We start from the raw sequence: 14,854 nt of genomic DNA on the forward strand, positions 1-14,854 counted from the left end.
GATACTTTGACTTCTGGGAAGATGGCGACAGAGTGACACATACCAGAGGGACTCCACAGAATTCAGCCCAGGAGACTTATTTCAAGGGAAATTCAACGATGTTGGAACACAGGAGCATCATAAAAATATGTAGGCACAGACCCACGGGTTTTTGAGGGACTGGGGCCTTATGGCTTACCTCAGTGGAGGCCGGCTGGGGCTTGACCTTGAACCTGCCACTGTCTCTGCCAGAGCCGCGACAATTTGGAGCCCGTAGTGGGGATTGGTTTCAACACAGCTACAGTTTGCAGCTGCCTGTTTCAGGGCAGGGACTGGACCCTTGCAGCTCCAAGATCAGGGATCAGGGTTCAGCTACATTGCTACTTTTATTTCCATCTCTTCTCTCTATCCGCCCACAGTCTTGGAGAGCTACACAGGGACTTTTTCTCAACACAGCCACAGGTTGCCACTGCCAACTTGGGGCAGGGACTAAACCCTAGTAGCTCCACGGGAGGGGATCTGGACTCAGCTACATTGTTGCTTTTGTTTCCCTCTCTGCACTATATCACCACACAGTCTCAGCGGGATTACTTTTATTTTTTTTCCCTCTTTGTCTCTTTCCTGTTTTCTCACACTCCAACCTGCAACTTCTTTTACCCGATTCTGGCACCAATCATCTCCCCTATAACACTCTACGGGACTTTAGTAGTGGAGTGGTTACACAATTGGCTGTGAACCTCAAGGTCAGCCGTTCAAAACTACCAGCCAGATCCCTGGGAGAAAGATGGGGCTCTCTAGTCTCCTACCAGTTCTAGTCTCAGACTCCACACTAGGAGATCTATCCTGTCTTCCAGGGTCCCATTGTGTCAGAAATGACTCAATAGCAGTGACTTTGGTTTTTGGTTTATGACACTAGACTCCTCTGCTGGTTTGACAATTGCAACGCCTACAAGAATTCGCTGATAAAAATCACTGTTACGGAGGTTCGAGCTCCCGGCCAGGAAGGGGTGGTACACCGAGGTGGGTGGTGCACTAGGATTGGCCCATCTAGGCCAGGTGGTTTCATTCAGCCAATGGGGTCAAACACTATCGTTGACCACGCCTCCCAATGGGGGCTCTGAAGAGTCAGACGTTTTCTCTCGCTGGGGCTGCGATAGGCAGTGCAGCGTAGCCCGCCATGATCTGCACTGCTTCTAACCTTTATAAAAGTCACTTGGATCACAAACTAGGCTTCGTTGTGAATTCTTTCTCACGGGAAGCCAAGGACAGAGGTATATTTCTCTCCCACGAGAGAGAGACCTAACCAGTTTACTAGGGAAGTCAAGTTTTTACCACAAATCAGGATCAGAAAACATGTCTTTGCAGCACCTCTTCTCAGCCATTCAACAGTATAATTAACCCTTTAACGTCTCTTTCTGGTCTTCGGTCTTTCAGCCATGCTACCCCTAGGCCTTTTCCCCTGCTCATGTGTTACTAAACTTCTTTGGCCCTGATAAATGTCCAAACAGTACCGTTGCCTGAAGGCACACAGTGTCATTCCTACAGCGGACTGGAAGCTGTGTGCTTTTCCTCAGGGCCTTGTCCCTGCGCCTCTGCACTGTCTCAAGGTCTAGGTGCTCTAGAATCAACCTCTAGTGTGTTTCCTGCCTCTGGCATTGCAGGCAGAAATGTTACACTCCAGTGATGGCTTTTCTTCCTGATGGTCATGAATTCCCATTCGTATTTCTGAGATGGCTCACTTTTATACCTAGTTGTTGTGTTGGCGGTTCAGGGGGTTCCAACACATAGAAATCCTGTGCACAACCAAGTGCAACACTGTTCCATTCTATGCCATCCTCACCGTTGTTCATATGCTTAAGCCCAATGTTTCAGCCATTGTATCAATCCATCTTCTCACGGGGTTTTCTCCCCTGTGCTTCCCTAATTTATCAAGCATGATGTCCTTCTCCAGGGACTTGGCACTTTTGATAACATGTCCGAAGTAGGTGAGATGAGGTCTCACCATGTTTGCCTTTAAGGGACATTCTTGCTGTACTTTTCCAAGATAGATATTTGTTTGTCTGTTTGTTATCTTCTTTTGGCAGTCCATGGTATTTAAATATTTTCAGAACACCATAATTCAAACACAGATTCTTCTGTCTTCTTTATTCAATGTCCAACTTTCAAACACATATGCAGGAATGGAAAATACTATAGCTTGGGTCAGGCCCAATTTAGTCCTCAAAGTAACATCCTTGCTTTTCAACACTTCCAAGAGGTCTTGTGCAACAGATTACCCATGCAATGTGTCATTCGTCTTACATCTGCCATTTCTGGCATAGCAAACCATATTATTTTTTTTGCTCCCAAATGGCCAATAATAGACGATTTCAGCCCACTGCCCACAAAATGTCAATTAATATGCATTTCATTTAATATTTTACAACCTCTAAATTTCCTGGCCACAACTTGGCTGTCATTTTGTCACACTGTGGTGGCTAGTGTGTCGTTTCGATGCTGGAAGCTCTGTCACTGGTATTTCCAAGGCCAGCATGGTCATCCACAGGGAACAGATTTCAGCAGCTTCCAGACTAAGACTAGATAATGAAGAAGGACTCAGCTCCCCACTTTGGAAGAAGGAGCTGCCGAAAATCTTCATCAGCATTTGCTGAGGAAAATCTATGATTGCAGCCTTTAGTATGGATTACAACTCAGTGGAAAAAGATCCAAATCCTCACAACTGGATCAATAGGTAAAATCATGATAAATGAAAAAAGGTTGAAGTTTTCAAGCATTTAATCTTGCTTGGCTTCACAATTAAGGCTCTTGGAAGTAGTATTCAAGAGATCAAAAATCACATTGCATGCTGCCACACACTTCTTTACAGTATTGAAAAGCAAGGATGTTACATTGAGGACTAAAGTGCACTTGACCCAAGCCAGGGTATTTTCAATTGCCTCATATGTATATGGAACTTGAACATTGAACCAAGAAGACCAAAGAAGAATGGATATATTTGCATTGTGCTGCTGGAGAAGACTATTGAAAGAACCATGAAGTGCTAAAAGGATAAGTCATTCTGTCTTGAAGAAGTCCAACAAGAGTGTACCTTAGAGACAAAGATGGCTAGGCTTCTTTCATAATCCGGATATGTTGTCAGGAGAGACCAATCCTTGGAGACAGACATCATGTTTGGTAGGGTAGAGAAGCAGTGAAAAATAAGAAGGCCCTGCAGGAGGTGAAGGGACACAGTGGCTGCAACAATGGGATCAAGCAGAGGAACAATTGTGAGGATGACCTAGGACCAGGCAGTGTTTGCTTCTGCTGGGCATAAGGTTGCTATGGGTCAGAACCAACTCAATGGTACCTAAGAGCAACCATTTTTTCTAGATGTATTCTTTCTACATTCCAATTTTCAATTATTAATTGATGTGTGCAGCTGTTTTGTTTTTTTTTTTTCATTTTGAGTGGTTACCCATAGGAAATAAAAGTCCATAAAACTTTCCTCCTGTGGGTTTTACACCATCTGCTTCATGATGGGTCTACTTTGAGAAGACAACTCTTTCTCAGTCATAGTTGAGTGCCTTCTGTCCTGAGGGTCTCTTCCTTCAGCACTATTTCTGGCAATGATCTGCTTCCATTCATTAGGCGTTTTAATATATGATAATACATCCATGTAATGCACTAGGTTTTCAGTTGCTACTTCCTACAAAGTAGACAATTGATTTTTTATTCATAGCCTATTCTTCCTCTGGAAGTTCCAGTGAAATGTGCTCATTTTGGCTGACTTCACTAATATTTTAGATACAGTTACATAACTTTCAGCATCACAGCTACACATAAGCCCCCACAGTACAACAAAATTAGAGCTAAAATGTCATTTGAAAGATAGAAAAGAAAGAAAAGGGGATGTCAGAAGAGGTTAAAACTTGCTCTGAATCCTGTAGAAGCTAAAGCAAATGGCCGAAGTGATGAGGCGAAGAACTGAAAAGGACATTTCAAAGGGCAGCTCCAGGTGCAGACCTAGAGTTACAAAAGTGAAAAGGAAGAACAAGGCCAGCATTCCTTAAAGAGCTAAACCTTGACGGGCAATTTTGAAAGATCCAATGGACAACATCATGAATGATGCAGAAAGCATCAAAAGAAGATGGAAATACACAGAGTCACCGTATCAAAAAGAACTAGTTGCCATTTTACCATACCAAGAGGTAGCATAAGAGCAAAACATAATAGTACTGTAGGAAGAAGTCCAAGCAGCACTGAAAGCATTAGCAAAAAATAAGATGTCAGGAATTCATGAAATAACAATTGAAGTGTCTCAACATGTTTATGAAATACTGGAAGCACTCAGAGTTTTATGCCAAGAAATTTTGAAGACAGGTACCTAGCCAATTGACTGGGAAAAGATCCATATTTTTATTCATTCCAAAGAAAGGCGACCTAACAGAATGCTCAAATTAGAGAACAATATCATTGATATAACATGCAAGTAAAATTTTGCTGAAGATCATCCAACACTCTTTGCAATTGGATATTGACAGGGGGCTGCCAGAGTTTCAGACTGGATTCAGAAGAAGATGTAAAACAAGGGCCATTGTTGATATCAGAAAGATGTTTATCTGTGTTTCATTGACTAAGCCAATGCATTTGATTGTGTGAACCACAGTCTTGAGAAAAATGAAAATTCCAGAACACTTCATTGTGCTTATGCAGAAACTGTACATGTATCAAGAGACAGTGATGCAAACAGCACCAGGGAATACTGCATTGCATAAAATCAGAAAGGTGTGTATCCTGTTTATTCAATCTCTAGGCTGAGCAAAGTATCAGAGAGCCTGGATTATATGAAGGATAACATAGTATCTCCATGGGAGGAATGCTTATTAACAACCTGCAATATGCACATGACACAAACTTGCTTGCTGAAAGTGATGAGGACTTGAAGCTTTGGTAATGAAAGTCAAGGATAGACGTTTTCAGCATGGCTCATACCTCAATGTAAAGAAAACTAAAATCCTCACAACTGGATCAATAAAGAGCATCATGGTAAATGGTTCACAGGTTGAAGTTGCCAAGGATTTTGTCTTGCTTGGATCTGGGATTGGTGCTCATGGAAGCAGCATTAAGAAATGAAAAAGATGCATTGCATTGGGTTAATCTACTGCAAAAGATCTCTTTAAAGTATTGAAAATCAAGGATATTACTAACCCAAGTCCTGATATCTTCAATCTCCTGACTCAAGTCTTGATATTTTTAGTCTCCTCCTGTACATATGACAGTTGGACATTGAATACAAAAAAATAACAACAAGAACAATAACAACTGAAGGTGTCGGTGAAGAACATTGAACTGACCATGGAGTGCCAAAAGAACAAACAGATCTGTCTTAGAAGTACAGCTGGGATGCACCTTAGAGACAAGGATGATGAGATTTTTGTCTCATATATTTTGGACATGTTTTCAGGAGAGATTAGTCCCTGGAGAATGTTATCATGGTTGGTAAAACTGAGGGGCAGTAAGAAAGAGAGAGGCCCTTGACAAGATAAATTGACATGATGGCCACAACAGTGGGGTCAAACATAAGAACAATGATAAGACTAGGGTAGGACTAGGTGGTGTTTGGATCTCTTGTGACCTGGGTTGCTATGCAGCAAAACTGTCTTGAAAACAACTAACAATAACATCAAAGATAGAAACAACAAAATAATTAGGCATATAAATTATAAGATAATTTATGCTTTCTATGGCTTGTTCTGTCGCCACCTTGTAGTCAATGTTATCATAATGATTTGTGCTTTTTCCAAAGAAATAAAATATGCAATATTATTTTTCATAGATAAAGCAAGCAATTATAATCCTATTTTTCAATAAAATGTTCACTTTGACTGTATTGAAAATATTACTTCAAAAAGGATATTAATATTTTTTGACACTTAAAATTAGATCATTATTTTGATAGATGAGTGAGAAATATGTTTAGAAACAAGCTGCTATAAATTTAGAAACACAATAGAGACATGTATTTATTGCCACTAGAACCAAACACGTTTACTCATACACAAGAGCAATTTTGAAAGTTTGTGGAAAAGTGTAACTGAAATATAATGTGTTTTTTTTCTACACAATTTTTGAAGTTTATATATACATATTTATTTTTTCCACATTCAACCCTTAAGTCTTAATTTAAAGTCATAAATCAGTTTATTGACCTGTCCTTCATAATTCATTCTTTAAGATTTTATTGTCACTTTTATGGCTTTTGCCAATAATTTACCTACAAGGATATGTAAAAAAGCCTGGATTAAAGAGCATACTTCTGGGAAGAACTATCATGCCAATGAAGTCGATTCTCAGAGTGACCCTGTGGGTTTCTGAAAGTGTGAATCTTTACAGGAGTAAACCTCATCTCTATTCCCTGGAGGAGCTGGTGAATTTTAACCACGGGCCTGTAGTTAATATGCCAACAATAACCAACTAGACCACTGGTTATACTATCTGGAAAATCATATGGGAAATCAAACTCTTAAAATTATGCAAATAGAGGTGTCAAAAATTTATAAAATCAAATATTAAAAAATACTCTTATTAAGCTCACACTATTTGTTTATTGAACAATTAGTTTTTCTAACTTCTAGACATTATGTCTTATCAAATGTTCAAAAGTAATGAGCACTCCGTTCTTTAAAGAATTATGGGGTGAAATAATTTATAATTATTAAATAATAATAATTAAATTTAATTCTGAGAATGATCATAGATATTGTGATCACTTTTAGCTCATTCTAGACCTCGTGGGAATAGTGTAACAGTTTAAATTAAATGAATTAGAATAAAGAAATACACTATCATGAGTATATTTGAGTTTGAAGATAATTTCATAATTTATTGTTGAAAATCTTTTAATATTTTAAAGAAAATTAATACTCAAATCTTAAAATTTTTGTGTCACAGAGCAGTACAGAAACATAATTGCCTAAAAAGTTATCTAAATCAGAAATAATTTTACTTGGAAAAATTAAAAAATACTTGAGATAAGAATGCATATCTCTTTAAATTTTGTGCAGTTGTAAGAATCCAGTTAATGTAATCTAATGCTAACCTTTACTTTAGCCATTTCATAAACCTTAAAAAATAAGATTATATAGAATTTCCTAGAGCATTTCCTGATCAGTGGTTATCATTATTTGCTGAACTTACTACAAGTTTACCTCATCAATACTTTATTGCATTCATCACATTTTAGTGTTCCCCAAGCGAATATTGAAATCCTTGAAGTAGTGCACTCCATCTTATACAAGTTTGCATGCTTAGCCCTTATACATTGCTCGGTTTTTGGCAGGTCCTCAAAACAGGTGTATTAATAGAACTAATTTTACCGAGAACAGGCTCAGAGAGGGATATAAATTACTAATTATTGAAAAGTACCTTATAGATTTAGATCCCTTTCATTTCATGTGCTTGCTTATGGATTAAAATTCCAATACTCATTCAGGGGAATGAACAAGCCACCACAATTTTACTTAAACCTTTCCATAAAAACTGGAACATATTAGATTATCAATACCTGTCTGATTTTTACAAGTTAAAGAAGGTGATAAACAGGAGCTAAGCAAAAAAGGGAGAAGGATGAAAATATTTAGGCTCAGGTTGTTGAAATGTAAAAACACTTTGTTAAGCATTTATTGTTACGCTATTTTATTTTCAGCAGAACTATACTTTTCACTTCATTTTAAATATTTTTCTATTAATATAAATAAGAGTTAGCCTATATTTGATTCCGTGATTTACCCAAATAAAGACAAGTTTCTTACCCAGAGATATGCCTGCTGAGAATTGACTGTAATCCTAGGAAATGTGACGGGAGTAGAGAGTAGGAAGACAGGGAAAGATGGACATACAAAAAGGAAATGTATACATCTGACATCTTTCCTCACTAAGTATACATATATTTGTGTAAGAACCATACAATTTTAGCTAATAAAATGGATATTAGCATTTGTAAATAGATAGCTAATACAATGAAAATTTCGTGCAATATTTAAAAAGACAGTTTTGCTGCTCAAAAAGATGAAGATTCTTTAGCTTAATTGTGGGATATTAGGGAGCTCCACCCAGACCCACAATAGTTCACACACAAGGAGACAGGACTATCGATGACTCTTTCAGGGGCTGAACTAAAGGAGTTCTGGAGCTCTTGAAGCTACAAGATAGTATTGAGAGTAGCATTGGGCTGCCAACTGAAGGGTAAGCAATCTGAAACTACCAGCTGCTTCACTGGCATGGAAAAAGACAACTCTTTAATTTTGTAAAGAGTTACAGTCCCAGAAATCCACAGGGACACTTTCTAAATTGTACTATAGGTTCTCTATGATTCAAACTTGATTTGATGGCAGTGAATGAGAAGCTTAAAGAAGTTTACAGTAGATAACAGCCCATTATTTCAAGTTTATGGAATCTTCGAAAAGTGCAGTAATCAAAAAGTTATAATAGGAGTTATATGGAATTCTATGGAATTCATATATTTGTATAGAATATCAATAATCCCTTAATACAAATTAGCACTATGGGTATCATCTCTTGAAGATTACTCACCTGGAACTGAGTTTGTATTACTGTAAAGAAACATATATTACTTAGATTTCTATATGATTTAGATATTTTTATGACCAAACAAAAAAACAATTCCACTTTTTCATCTTCTCCCTGTGACCCTTCTATAAGGGGGTGTCCAGTTTCCTACAGATGGACTTTTGGTCTCCACTCTGCACTCCCCCTCATTCACAGTTATATGATATTTTGTTCTTTGATACCTGATCTCATTGACACCTCGTGATCACACAGACTGGTGTGCTTCCTCCATGTGGGCTTTGTTGCTTCTCAGCTAGATGGCCACTTTTTTTATCTTCAATCATTTAAGACACAAGCCGCTTTATCTTTTGATAGCTGGGCACCATCAACTTTCGTCACCTTATTTGCTTAAGCACCTGCTTTGTCCTCGGTGATCGTGCCACGAAGGTGAGCAGGATGCAATGCCAGTTTAATAGATCAAAGTGTTCTTGCATTGAGGGAGTACTTGAGTAGAGGCTCAATATCCATCTGCTACCTTAATACTAAACCTATAAATATATGCACATGGATCTATTTTCCTATCATCATATAAAAATATATTTACATATGTACATACCTGTATTTAGAACTCTACAAATGTCCTTTGCCACCTAGTTCTTTCCTCTATTTCCTTTTACTTTCTTCTTGTCCCACTATCATGCTCAGCCTTCATTTGGGTTTCAGTAATTCCTCTGGGTTACATTGCCCTTGATCAAGCCCTACTAGGCCTCCTATACCCTTCTCACCATCAATTGTGGATCATTTGTTTTCCCTTGTCCCTGGGTTTGTTAACACCCACTTCCTTTCCCCTTCCTCCCCCTCTCCCATGTCCTCCTAGAGCCGTCAGTCCCATTGTTTACTCCTCCAGATAGTTTATCTCATCTATCTTATCTAGATAGACCTGAAGAAATAATAGTATGTACAAAATACAAGACAGAGCAAAAGAAAGCAAAACAACAACATAAAAACTATGACCAAAAAAAGAGAAAAGTCTGTAAATAGTTCAAGGTCTGTTTGTTGATCTTTAGGAGAATTTTTTGGACAAATCTGATGGGATGCCACACCCTGGCCCCGTCTATTTTTATATTCCCTTGGGACTTCCTTGCTCTGTTCCCCTTGCTGTTCTGTTGCACACATGTAGTGTTTTGCCTCGGTGTAGTGAGGTCAGATCAGGTGCAATTCCCCCACTGTGTCTCTAGTGTTGTCCCCCTTAGGGCTATGGGACAGTGAGGGATGTCGTGTCTCCTAGTGGGGCCGGCCATGTGTTTCTCTCTATGCATTGGCTGTTCTGAGCATGGATATCTTCCTCAAGACTTGGTGGGTCAGGATGTGCTCCACTCTCTCTTCCTCCCCCTTCATTTGCTCCTGTTTGCTCTGATCAGACATGTCCAGCTCCCTGAGCTATAGTTTCAGAGCTGTCCTCTGAAGTAAATTATTCTGCAGGGATGGGAGCTGTCCAAGTAGTTGGGATTGGAGCCAGTCCCTCAGACCTCTCTATTGGTTCCCTGCTTCATGCCGGTATGTTGCATTCACATCTTGACAGCACCGGGTTCAAGAGGGATCAAGTCTGGTCCCTCCTTCCCTGTGGAGATATAAACAATAACCTCCCCTTGGGTGGGTTAGGGCCCTCCTCCCACCCTCCACCCAGCTGCAATATAGCAATGATAAGATATACAACTTTTCTCTAGTTCTTTAATGCATTCTCCTTGCCTCCCCTCCACTACCATGATCTTAATTCTACCTTACAAATCCACCTAGATTGGAGCATATACAAGGGTACAGATAAGAATTGGAAACACAGGGAATCCAGCACAGATAAACCCCTCAGGACCAATAATGAGAGTAGCAACACCAGGAGGGGAAGGGGAAGGTGGGGTAGAAAGGGGGAACGGATCACAAGGATCTACATATAACCTGCTCCCTGGGGGCCATACAGCAGAAAAATGGGTGGAGGGAGACATTGGACAGTGTAAGACATGAAAAAATAATAATCATTCATAAATTATCAAGGGTTCGTGAGGGAGAAGGGTCGTGGAGGGAAGGGAGAAAATGAGGAATTGATACCAAGGGCTCAAGTAGAAAGAAAACATTTTGAGAATGATGAGGGCAACAGATGTACAAATTTGCTTGACACAATGGATGGATGGATTGTGATAAGAGTTGTACAAGCCTCCAATAAAATGATTTTAAAAAGAAAAATATATACCATTCAGCAAGGAAGGAAGCAAAAAATGCCACATTTTTATTTTAAAAATACAGTTTTGGCTTCAGGTGCTATATCTTTTGGTAGCTGAGAACCATCAGCTTTCCTCACCACACCCGCTTGTGCACCCATTGTCTTCAGTGACTTCAGGTGTTATATCTTTTGGTAGCCAAGCATCATCCGCTTTCTTCACCACATTTTCTTGTGCAACCGTTGTCTTCAGCAATAATGTCAGATAGGTGAGCATCTCAGACTGACAAATTGTTAGAACAAAGTGTTCTGTGTTGGGGGAGCACTTGTGTAGGGGCCCACTATCCATCTGTTTTCTTAATACTCGACCTATAAATATATGTACATTGATCTATTTCCCCCTCATCATATATAAATATATTTACATCTTTATATGTTTGTATTTACATCTCTATGAGTACCCTTTGCCTCCTACTTCTTTCCTCTGTTTCCTTGTACTTTCCTCTTGTCCCACTATCATGTTCTGCCTTCATTTGGGTTTCAGGCATTCCTCTTGGTTACATTGCCCTTGATCCAGCCCTGCAAGGTCTTCCGCACCCTCCTTGACATTGATTTTGGATCACTTGCTGTTCCCTTGTCCCTGTGCTTGTTAATACCCTCTTCCTTCCTCCCCCCTCCCCTACCCCCATGCTCCCCTGATGTTGTTCTCTCTTCTGGCTTGTTTATTCCACCTATCCCTTCCAGGTAGACATGCTATGTACCATCACCTGACTGAGGGCAACGAGGCAACAACAGAAAGTAAAACAATTTCTACAACAACAATACACACATATGCATGCATATATAACCGTATGAATAGTTCAGGGTCTGTTTGCTTTCTTTCACGTGTGCTCTCCAGTCAAGTCTTATTGGGTGCCATGCCCCGGCATCACCTCTATCCCTGAGGATCTCACTACGCTGCTCCCTCCTCTGCTCTGATGCATGCCCCCAGGGGTTGGTGTTCGGTGTGGCAAGCTCATTAGAGACAACAAAACCCACACGGAAGAAGCACACCAGCCTACCCCTACTCTATCGTTGAAGACATAGGGGGTGCATTAGTAAAAGTGGGGAAGAAAGCAGATAGTGCCCGGCTATCAAATGAGACAGCACCTGTGGTCTTACAGGCTTGAAGACAAACAGATGGCCATCTAGCTAAGAAACAACAAAACCCACAAGGAAGAAGCACATCAGCCTACCCCAACACGAATGCTGAAGACAAAGCGGATACATAAGCAAATGCGGTGAAGAAAGCTGATGGTGCCAAGCTGTCAACTTACACAGAATCTGGGGTCCCACATGCTGGAAGATAAACAAGGGGCCATCTAACTGAGAAACAACAAAGCCCACATGGAAGAAGCACACCAGCCTGTAAGGCGAAAGGGTCAGGTATCAGGAATCAAAGACCAAAAAAAGAAAAAAAATCATAACATTGTGAATGAGGGGGAGTGCAGAGTGGGGACCTAGGGCCCATCTGGGGGAAATTGGACACCCCATTGCAGAAGGGCTGCGGGGAGGTGAGGAGCATATCGGAGTGCAGTGTAGTAACGATGAAATATGCAAGTTTCCTCTGATTCTTAAATGCTTCCTCCACCCCACTACCATGATCCCAATTCTACCTTACATATCCGGTTGGACTGGGGGAGGTGTACTGCCACAGATAAGAACTGGAAATACAGTGAACCCAGGACAGATGAAACCCCAGGACCAGTGGAGAGAGTGGGGATGGCGGGAGGGTGGAGGGAAGGAGAGGGAGGAAGGGGGAACAGAGGACAAGGTCTACATGTGGCCTCATCCCTGGGGGACGAACAGCGGAGAAGTGGGTGAGGGAGACATGGGATGGGGTAAGAAATGATAAAATAATAATAAATTATACATTATCGGGGGTTTGGGGAAAGGGGGGAACAGGGAGGAGGGGGAAAAATGAGCTGACACCAGGGGCTCAAGTGGAAAGTGGGTGTCGTAAGAATGATGAAGTCAACATATGTACTAAAGTGCTAGACACAGATGACCTATGTACAGATTGTGATGAATTGTATGAGCCCCTAATAAAATGATTATTTAAATTTAAAAAATACAGTTTTGTATAAAACATGATATTAGATACTCAAATTTCTTGTTCTGGGAGACAACAGGGCTTACGAAATGGTGGATACTCTCCTGCTGGTGGTAGTAATTGATGTCTTGCTTATTCTATTACCAACGTTAAAACACACTCTTCCGCGCTTCTCAGGAGCCCTGGTGGTGTAGAGGTGACCTGCTGGCTGCGATCTGCATGGCAGGCAGCACATGGAAGTGACCAGTAACTCCGCTGGAGAAAGCCTGGGCTTTCTACTCCCCTAAACAGTTACAGTCTGGGAAACCCAGGGGTGGTCGCTATGAGTCAGCATTGACTCAATGGCAATGATTTTGGGCTTTTTCTTTGGTTTGGTGCTTCTCAAACTAGGCCCATGTCTTCTGGAACAGTTAGAGATAGCCTAAGGATGAAGGAATTGAAATTTGTAGTTTCATGGCACAAGATTTTAACATAACAATTGTACTGTATTGTAGATATGACGAAAGATTTTTCACACATTCTTATTTAAAAATTTTAAATAAGTTAGAATTGAGAGACTTTTAGAGGAAGCATATTGATTTTTTAGTCCATTCTGACAATACTTCCTTTTAATCGAGGTGTCCACTAGTATTTAATGAAGTTATTAATATTATTATTTAAAATTACCATTGTTGTACTCATTTTTCTTTTCTCTGCTGCTTTTTGTTTCTGTTTCTTCTTTCCTTCCTTATTTTGAATTAGTGTTTTTTCTGAATTGTATTTTACTTTATCAATTGGCTTTTTACCTAAACATTTATTAGTTATATTTGGTGCACTTTTTAAGGTTATTATAGTTATTCTTATTGTTGTAAGGCCTTATTTCCAAAACTGCTCCGCTTACAAGCCTGGAAATGATTTAACAGCCCTGTTTACTCTTTGTGTTATAGTTTTCATGTCTATTGCAATTAATACTACATGAATCCCAGACTGAAGAAATTACTTAAGCATTTCTTATAGTTCAAGTCTCTTGGCAATGAATTTCAATAAATTCTTAAGCTTTTACATTAAATTTAAAAGTTAGTTTACTTCCATTCTGATACAATATAGCTGTGCATTTGTTTTAATTATTTTAAAGCTGTACCACACACTGTTTTTAGTTTTATCATCATTCATATTTTTGTTTAGATAAATACTTTTTCTCTTTCAGTTACTTAAAATATTATACAGATAGTGAAATTAAACTATAACAGGATTTTTTTCCATTAACCTTTGAATAGACATATGTTTTGGTTATAATATTCTCAGACATGGTTGTTATACTCCCTGGAAACTAATCAACTTCTTGAGTTTGTAAAATGTATGCCATATTTTTAAAACTTTCAGAAATTATTTTATTAAACATTAAAAAAAATTTCCTTTCCTCTTCTTAATGAGAACCCAAGTCACATGTTTGGCATACAGGGCCAGATTAAGGCATGTGAGGGTGCCTTGTGTTATACACCATATTCATGAAGATATTTGTACCAAATATATATCAATGTACACATATCCTGTTCATATTATATATTTGTGATTGTGCTCCCAGTCTCCCTCTCCCCACACACAGTCAGTCTTCAGGGATGAAGACTGGCATATCCATGTATCTCCTTGCAGATCACAATTATTTCAGGATTACACATGTAACAATATCTTGTTCTCTGAAACTCTTGCATGTCTCTCAATATCTTTCTCTGCCTCCAACATTTTTCTTCCAACCTTATTTTATATAATTTCCCATCCCTTCAGTGAAGATATGTCAGACAATGAACGAATCTCCAAAATTTATAGAGAATCTCTACACCTCTTCAAAAAGTGACAAACAATCCAATTAAAAAGTTGCAGAAGACATGAACAGAGACTTCACTTAAGAAAACACTCAAGTGACTAACAACCCCATTAAAAATGTTTGAAATGCATAAACGCTGAAGATGAATGTGTGCATAAGTAAGTGTGGTGAAGAAGGCTGATGGTGCCCGGCTATCGAGACCTATAGCGTCTGGGGACTT

Source organism: Echinops telfairi, unplaced genomic scaffold, assembly GCF_000313985.2.
Source record: "Echinops telfairi isolate 266 unplaced genomic scaffold, ASM31398v2 ScPeMD7_6;HRSCAF=24_1, whole genome shotgun sequence".
Taxonomy (NCBI): Eukaryota; Metazoa; Chordata; class Mammalia; order Afrosoricida; family Tenrecidae; genus Echinops; species Echinops telfairi.